The 8,296-nt window shown below is 38.5% G+C and overlaps 1 pseudogene; it reads left to right on the forward strand.

The window, feature by feature from the left end:
• Window positions 1-3,535: 3,535 nt before the first annotated feature.
• Window positions 3,536-3,654, forward strand: LOC120619337 (uncharacterized; annotated as a pseudogene).
• Window positions 3,655-8,296: the final 4,642 nt, after the last annotated feature.

An 8,296-nucleotide genomic window follows, 5' to 3' on the forward strand; every position in this document is an offset into this window, starting at 1 on the left:
TAGTGGTGATAGTTTTACAACATTGTTAATACGCTTAGAAACACTGAATTGTACACTTTAAGATGGTTAAAATGATGAATTTTATGTTCTGTGAACTGTTTTTATCGCAGTGAAATTCATATAACATGAAATTAACTATTTTAAAGTGTACTATCCAGTGACATTTGGTGCATTCACAAGGAATATAAAGGAAGAAGACACTCAAGTGTAATAAGCGGAAAGGATGCCAGTCTTCCTGTTGCCATTTTACTCACTTTTTAAAAGAACTTTCCAAAGAAAGGTATTATGAAAGATTGCTGAAAGGCTCTTCGTTGTGCTTAATCTTCATTTTGAGATAAAAATCATGAAGTTGCAAGATCAGTCCATTTGGAATGACTTTTAGATACCAAGAGTGAAATGATCTTTTAGATACCAAAAGTGCAGGCAGAGTTACCATCGATCAGAAACAGCACAGGAAGTCCAGAGGGACGAGAACTTCGTCGCCATAGCTGAGCTGAGCCTGGGCAGTGCAGGAGACTGAAGCAAACGGAAGGAATGGGGGAGCCTATCACAGAATTCACAGGTGCACGTGTTTCGAGACTGATACTGCTTTGTACGTTTTCTTAATAAGCTCCACATTCCAATACCATGTTTTCCATCATGGTCTCTTAAGTCAGCTTCTTTGTACTCAGAGACCATCTCTGTGGTATATGCTGATGATCGACCCTTTGCTCAAATCAGGAGAAACACAATGGAAGATGAGGTTGTTTATTCATCCTTCTAGCCATCCTTCAAATGATCTAGGCAGGAAAGCGACAACTATGTACGAGGCACATACCATTTAATAAACAGAAAAATAGCTAGGCTGATGGCTAGGGTGACAAGTCGCAGCAGCAGCATCTGTGTAGAAATTCAATCCGACCGCCAGGCAGAAAGTCGTCAAAAGCGACACTTGTATGAGGTTGACACAGGGGCCTCCACTGTGAATTATTCGCAAAGATCATTCTCTAGGAGAGAAAAAGAAACCTGACAAGCTTTTTATATTTGTGTCAAGCTCTTCTAATACTTGAAGGGTAATTTGGGGGAATTTGCATACTTCTGGGTGGTTAACCTCTGTCCCACATAATACATAGATATACTTCTCAAGTTGAATAGGGTCTTAATTTCCAATTATGCGTTTTTAAAATGCAAAATTAGTCCAGTACTTTGAGTGAATAACAGGTCTGAAGAAACTATGCAATCTGCAATTTTCTGCCTTAAATGTGCACTGTAGTTAGTATTAACTGCTCCAGTTACGACCTGCAAAGAAGGAGGAAAACACATGCTAGCCATTTAGCAATCATTTCGCTATAGTGGTTCTTGTATATTTGTTTGCTTTTCACTATAAGCAAGTCGTTTTTACCTCTCCGGTCTTCAATTTCTTCATCTGTAATATGGGGATGATCAGTGGTGCTGAGTGATGAGGGTTACGATAACATGAGTTTACGTTCATGTGAAGTCCTTAGAGACCAATGGCTGGTACGTGGTGAATGCTTAGCAAATGCTTACTACTATTTTTATTAAAATACGTGCAAACCGATGCTTAGTTCGTATCTGCCAAGAATATTTAGTGCTTTTGGTAACACAATGTTATTTTTAAAATTATCACGTGAGGATATATCACTTTTCTTGGTGCGTACCAAATTCTTTGGGGAGAAAGAGAAATTTGAATATTTCCATGAGTTAGATTTTTATGGTGGAAACTGAAACAGATGAGAGAGTCGAGGTTATTAAATATAGGTAAAGCACACAGGATCTTTGTAAAAATAACTTCTGATGGGAAAGCTGTATTTTCCTCCAGATCAAGGACAACATGAAAGAAGTTCAAAATAGCGGTGGACTTTCAGAGAAGTATGAAAATAGATCGCAAGTTGAACCACATAGAAATAACTGTGACTGAGATATATAACTACTATCAAAGAAACAGATGAATGAGCATCATCGTGACAGATACAAGCAGCGATGTTTGGGTGGGACTTTATAATTTCCATGAGATATTCAGGTGCTGAATCAAAAACTTAGTAAAACAGAGAGAAAAAAATGAAGATGATGGGCCAAAGAAATCTAATATCTTTGGAGCGAGGACTGCGCTGGTAGAGAGAGCAGGGTACTCACAGGAGCAGGTCTCAGGGAAGATGGCCTTTTGACAGTTAGCCTTTCTCTGCCTCAGTTTACCAACTGTAAGATGAAATACTAAGTGGAGGCGATTTTACTCTACATTACAATGTTGGAAAAAGAAAAGGAGTTAAGTGTTAAAGTTTTTTATAAGAGATATTTGCTAAATTTAATTTTCACATACGGATGTTGTCATATACTTGATATTGTCATGTATTTACTCTTCAGATTAATTTCGGAATCACTTTGCTGATTTCTAATGAAATTCTTTTGGGCTTTTTGTTAAAACTGAGTTAAATGTATAGGTTAATATGAGGAGAATTGACGGCGTTTTAATAGTAGATCTTTCCCACTGGGAACAGCATATTCCTCTCTGTTCAGTCAAGTCTTCTTTTGTATGTTCCCGGGGAGGGTTCTAGTTTTCTTCCTAAAGACTCACTACATTTCTTATTTTGTTTACACGTAGACATTTTACATCCTTTGGTTGTTATTTTAAATTGGACATTTGCCCATTATTTTTGTAACTGGCTTATAGGAAGGCTATTTTTTAATATCGATTTTTATCACCAGTCACTTCTCTGAATTCTCTTATTCTTTCCAATAGTGCTTCAGTTGGTTTTCTCGGGGTTTCCAACCACACGGACATAGTGACTGCAAAAAGAGACCAAAAAACAAAAAGGATAATCATTTTTCTTTTCTGATAATTAAACTCATTTTTTTCATCATCTCTTAGATTGGCTAAAAAGACCAGAATGACACTACTCACCTTTCATATTTGCTTCAGATTTTTAAATCAACGTCTGCAGTGTTTACCGCTAAGTATGCTAGTTGTTGATTTCAAATAGAAAAATTGTATCACGTGAAAGAGTCTCTTTATTTTTTCTTTACTACTGGTTTTCTGACTTGTTACTTATTAGAGTTCTTCTTACTCAAAGTACTTTCTATAAGGTCCCACATCTCATCTCGGTCAAAAGCCTTTAGATTCATCCCAATTCAAAATACATCATTGAATTTATAGGTTAGTGGTCATAATTCACATCATTAGAACCTGAAATGTGAAGCCCCTTTTTAATTAATATGATAAAAATTAAATTACATTCAGAAAAATAAGTATTATATATATGCGCTACATGTAAGGCATTTTATTAGATGCTCCAGAGAACTGTTTCTCAAAGAGGGTTCCACAATTCGTTTGATGTACCTGTTAGAAGTACAGATTGACGACCTGTATCCCAGACTCACTGAAGGAGAAGTCATGGGATTGGAAGCTGGGAAGCCGCATTTTCAGTGAGCTCCCAAGTGAGTCTAATGCACCTTATAGTTTGTGGGTCCCAGGCCGGGCTGGTCCCAGGTCAGGCTGTGATCCAGGCTCCTGGCTAGGAATAGGACCCCAAATTTAGAATGTTACGGCCATGCCACCCTGAATGCGCCCCATCCCATCTGATCTCAGAAGCTAAGCAGGGTCAGGCCTGGTTAGTACTTGGATGGGAGACCACCTAGGAAGACTAGGTGCTGTAGGCATTAAAAAAAAAAAGAAATGTTACATTAAGTAGTAGGGCATCTGCACCTGGTTCACGTAAGCATGGTCCAGCTCACTGTATCACACATGTGTGGCAGAATGCCACTATTGTTCTCTGACATATGTGGAGCGTCCCCTAGCACAGGAGAGTGCATTCCCCGCAGTGAAGTTGGTAGCTGCCCGTTTCATTCTCAAGTCGGCTCCTTGTGCATTCTTCCAACTGGGCTTCTCGCCACCGAAACCTTCCCTTCTCCATCGGCACTGTCAGTTTAAAACCCGACCACAGAGAAACAAAGAACAAGTGAAACATACAGAGCTTTAAAAAAAAGAGAGAGAGAGAAGGTGAGTGAATTTGGATTTACCATCACAGGGCGGCACAGCTACATTCGTCAGGCTGGAGTGAATAACCTGGCTGTCAGCACAGTGAAACGGCTCAGCCACAACTCGCTCCTGCCGTTGTTTGTCTAGGCTTCATTCTGACCATTTCTAGAAAGTTCTTTAAGTCACTGATTTGACAGCAGTGCCACAGAGACTCCAGTGTGGGAATAAAGCAGAGGCTGAGCTACGAGACCTCTCGTTCTCAACGTCAAGCAGAACCGCTCCACTTTTATCTGTTACAGGTTTTAGGGTTCTGAGCAATATTTTTAAAATAAAAGTTTAAAAATGTCTGATTTACGGTCTTTAGCGACGTCTCAATTTTCTTACAGAGTTTGGTCATTGCTGTTGGTGCACATGATTAAAAGAAAAAGGCTTGATTTGAGAAAGTTTGACAAAGTCTCTTTTATGTTTTTCTTACTTTATATATTTGTCTAAAAAAATAAAATCTCTTCTCTATCAGGGACCACGGTTTTGCATAGAACGTGTAAAACGCTTCTACAAATCTGAGGACATTTGATAGCTGTTTATTATAATTCTTATTAGTCAGAAATTCTCTAAAATTTGTATTCTTTAATGTAGGCTCTACCTCAGTGAATTGGGCCCAGGCCTAGGACAGGAGCTAGAGTTCCTGGCTGGAGCTCTCTGATCACCTTCTGTTTGCTTGGTCAATGTCCTCACACCCCTTGGGGTCTCAATTCCTTCTTCAATAAATTGAAGATGCTGAAGCATGAGATTTCCAAGATTCATTCCAGCTCTAAAAGTGGATGACTTCTTGTACGTCAAAGAATTCAACATAGACTTCGATGAGTCTATGTTCACCGTCGTGAACGAGAAAATTTTTCTGGTTAATTATTGGGCATAGAGTAACGTCTTGTTCTGTTACACATTATGACTAATTTATTCTAAAATTAATTCAGCTCAATAAGTATTCACTTATGTATAATTAAAGGCAAATTATTTTAAGGTTTTTGGTAATGATTAAAGCTAATTGTTATTTTTTTAAATATAACATGATACATTAACTCCTTATGTTTCATTAAGATAACCAGTTTATCGTGGACAAAGATGTCTCATTAAATCAAGCGTAGTCAATCATTTCTTTATTTTAGGCTTTAGTTCGCTTTCGATTTATTTTTCAAGATGAGTTTTATTTTCCCAGGTAGGATTTTCTCTCTTCTCACAGTCTCTGCCAAGCTGAAATTTCAAATGGTTTCCTTTTAGCTGCGCTCCATAATTTCTCACTAGTGCTGACTGCTTATAACAAAAATGAATTAAATTGAATCGTGAACTTTTTATCTATTTAGCAAATACCCTCTGAGTACATCCTGTAGTCCTAGCAATGTACTAGGACATTAGAAGGAAAGAAGGCAAGACGACCGTGACCTGAAGAAGCTCACAGCCTTCCTGACGTGTTGGAGAAACAAGAAACCATACTATGCGTACTGATGTCATGATAAGGATGATCCTTAATGAATGATCATTTTTACCCTTTAAACAAAATTTCTTAGCAACAGTTGCTTATGAAATATACATTTGAAATTTGAACAGTATGATACTGGTCTGAAACAGAGCTCTAGTAATATCTCTTTGTGGTTGTCAAAACGAATTCAAAGCCAAGATAATGAGTGGGTTGAAGAATTAATAATATTTTGGTATATGCACCACTAACAAAGCAGTAAAGACAAAAGCGTGAAAATGACAGCTGCTATCCATAATAATCATATTTTCTTTCCCTGCTCCCCAAATCCTATTATACTATTTTATGAAAGAGAGCTATTGGGGTAAGGCATCCTAGTGGGAGAAAAAAACTTAACAGATAGAACCTGTGGAAAGGATTTTGTCTTACCTATCCTTCATCCCAGTTTGTTCTTTGTCTAGAGCTTGCGCAGACACTATTCCCATGAGCTCGGGTCCCAACGGGGTTAAGTAAAATAACACACCTGAAACAATTCTTCGCAGACTCTCTCTCACCTTGCATTTGGATGTATCCTGCACTACTAAGCCCCTACTTACATATATGGTTCTCTTTGCTTTGCTGTTTTTTTCCCCATGGGGTAAAGAGATAACTGATAGGGCAGTGTTCATCCTCACCTCCCAGGTCCCTCACTTTTGTGAATTAAAGTTAGACACTGCTGTAAGGTTCTTTGTTTCTTGCATTGTTGGAAAAGCTTTCAGTGGCAATATCTGCGATCACTGGTGTTTAAATGTCAAGCCTCGAATAATTATTCTGCCCTGGGCTGGTGGTAAACTAGAAGACTGACCCTGTACTTTTCATCCCGCTCGAGAAAACTTCCCTTTGGATTCAGTACGTATGAATCCAAAAACTCTCAGATTCAGCTCCAATGTGTAGCCCACTCTACCTCCAGGAAAAAAAAAAAAATTGAATTCACAGAACTGAAGCTAAATAGTACCATGAAAGAAAATTGCATTCACCACATTTCCATGATAATGGCAACGAGAACCAGGATAAATGAGAGGATACATCTTGGATCTTTTCTTACTGATTTTTCAGGTTGTGGCAGAACTTAGAAGAGCAGGAAAAGATGTCACTTCTACTCTTTGGGATCAAATACATTTTTTTTTTCAAAATTATTTTTAAAGTATTACTTGGTAATTTTTTTTTTTTTGCCTGTTTGAAAAACAAAATGAAAGAATCCAGTAGACTGAAATCTTCCCATACTTAAAAAATGTTGTAGTCTAAGGCAAGAATTTGGGGATCGTTTTGGTATTGTAATTTACTAACTTGTAATTCATGTGCTTTTCATGTGATCTCAGAAATTAAAAAAAAAAAAAAAGGTATCAGTGTTCTTAAGTGGAAAGTAGAGTACTAAACAACTCCAATTAAATGTGCAATATGTTAGCCCTGCCTGCCAGCTGGTAATGTTTGAGCGTTGTGGTTTTCAAAATATATGTAATTAAGCTATCTTTTAAAGTGATATCCGAATCAGCATGCCTTTATTCATGAATTGAGAATTTGATACTAGAGAAGAAATAGGGGAAAGCCTATGGCATTTAGATTTTCGGAGCTAGGATTATAAATACAAACAAGCTTAAGGAAATAATGAAGCAAGCAGAATGCGCAACGGGCCGTGCCCTCCGCGGGAACCGCACAGCAGGACCCAGGGGACAGGCGCAAACCCACTTGACAACCGCGCGTGCACAGGCTGTTTCTGCAGCTCCGGGCTCACACCCACACCCGGGTCACGTGCGTGTGGGGGCTGCTGAGCTGGCCCCGGCGCTGCGGGCTCGTCAGAGCCACAGTTCCACGTCTCCTTTCACAGCGACAGAGGATCCTGACGAGTGATTCTGCTGTCAGAGCCAGCTTGCCTGTGGAACGTCAGTTTCTTGAACACATGATGTATTTTAAAATACAATGTATTTTAAAGGCATGGCATGGCATGTGTGAGCACAAATGCATCTTATATATTAGGGCAAAAAAAAAAAAAGACTATGCACATCCAAAAGTCGGAAGCCCTGTCTGCTCTGTCATTTTCACTTGAAGATGCAGAAGCATCTTCACCTCAGGAATGCAACGGTGTGTGGGGGTGGTACATTTATCTACTAGAACTGTTTTACCACACTCATCCTGAGGGGGTGCTCAGTTTGACATATGCCTAATGATTTTTCTGGCTTTTCATTGAGTATTTGCTCATTTTAGGGGGGAAAAAAAGAATAAATATTAAGAGCACATACTACCTTTAAGCTGGTAGTTACAAATAGAGGCTTGATCAGATTCAGATTTGATTTTTTTGGCATGAATACTTCATAGGCTGCATATTTCCTACTGTGTCACATCAAGGGCACTTAATGCCCAGTGGCTTTTCTTTTTACGATGACAGTATCTGTTGACAGAAACTATCGACCTGATATATCCATAGTAAATTTCCCTCCAGCTCTTCACCTGTGATTTAGCAGCCCTTGATAATAATTTCCTAGATATTTTATTCATTCGAGGTTGCAAAATGGCAATATTTTAATTGTATCATTCCTTCTTCATTTATTAGCAAGATCTCTTCTTATTAATTATTTGATTACCCTGAGAAACAGCTACAGGAAAGGCAGAATAAATCCACGACTATTTTTATTTACCCATTTTTGGAATAAAGAGTTGTTTTCTTCCCATCCTTCAAAGGTGACCAACGAATCTATTTTTGGAGCATTACTGGGAACCCGTGGATATGATCACACTTGATGTATCTCAAAGAGCTGCAGTTTATTTATTTACTTATTCAATGTCCAAAATATCCCCCTTTCAGCCAGTGCTCC

This window comes from Pteropus medius, unplaced genomic scaffold, assembly GCF_902729225.1.
Source record: "Pteropus medius unplaced genomic scaffold, Ma_sr-lr_union100, whole genome shotgun sequence".
Classification (NCBI taxonomy): Eukaryota; Metazoa; Chordata; class Mammalia; order Chiroptera; family Pteropodidae; genus Pteropus; species Pteropus medius.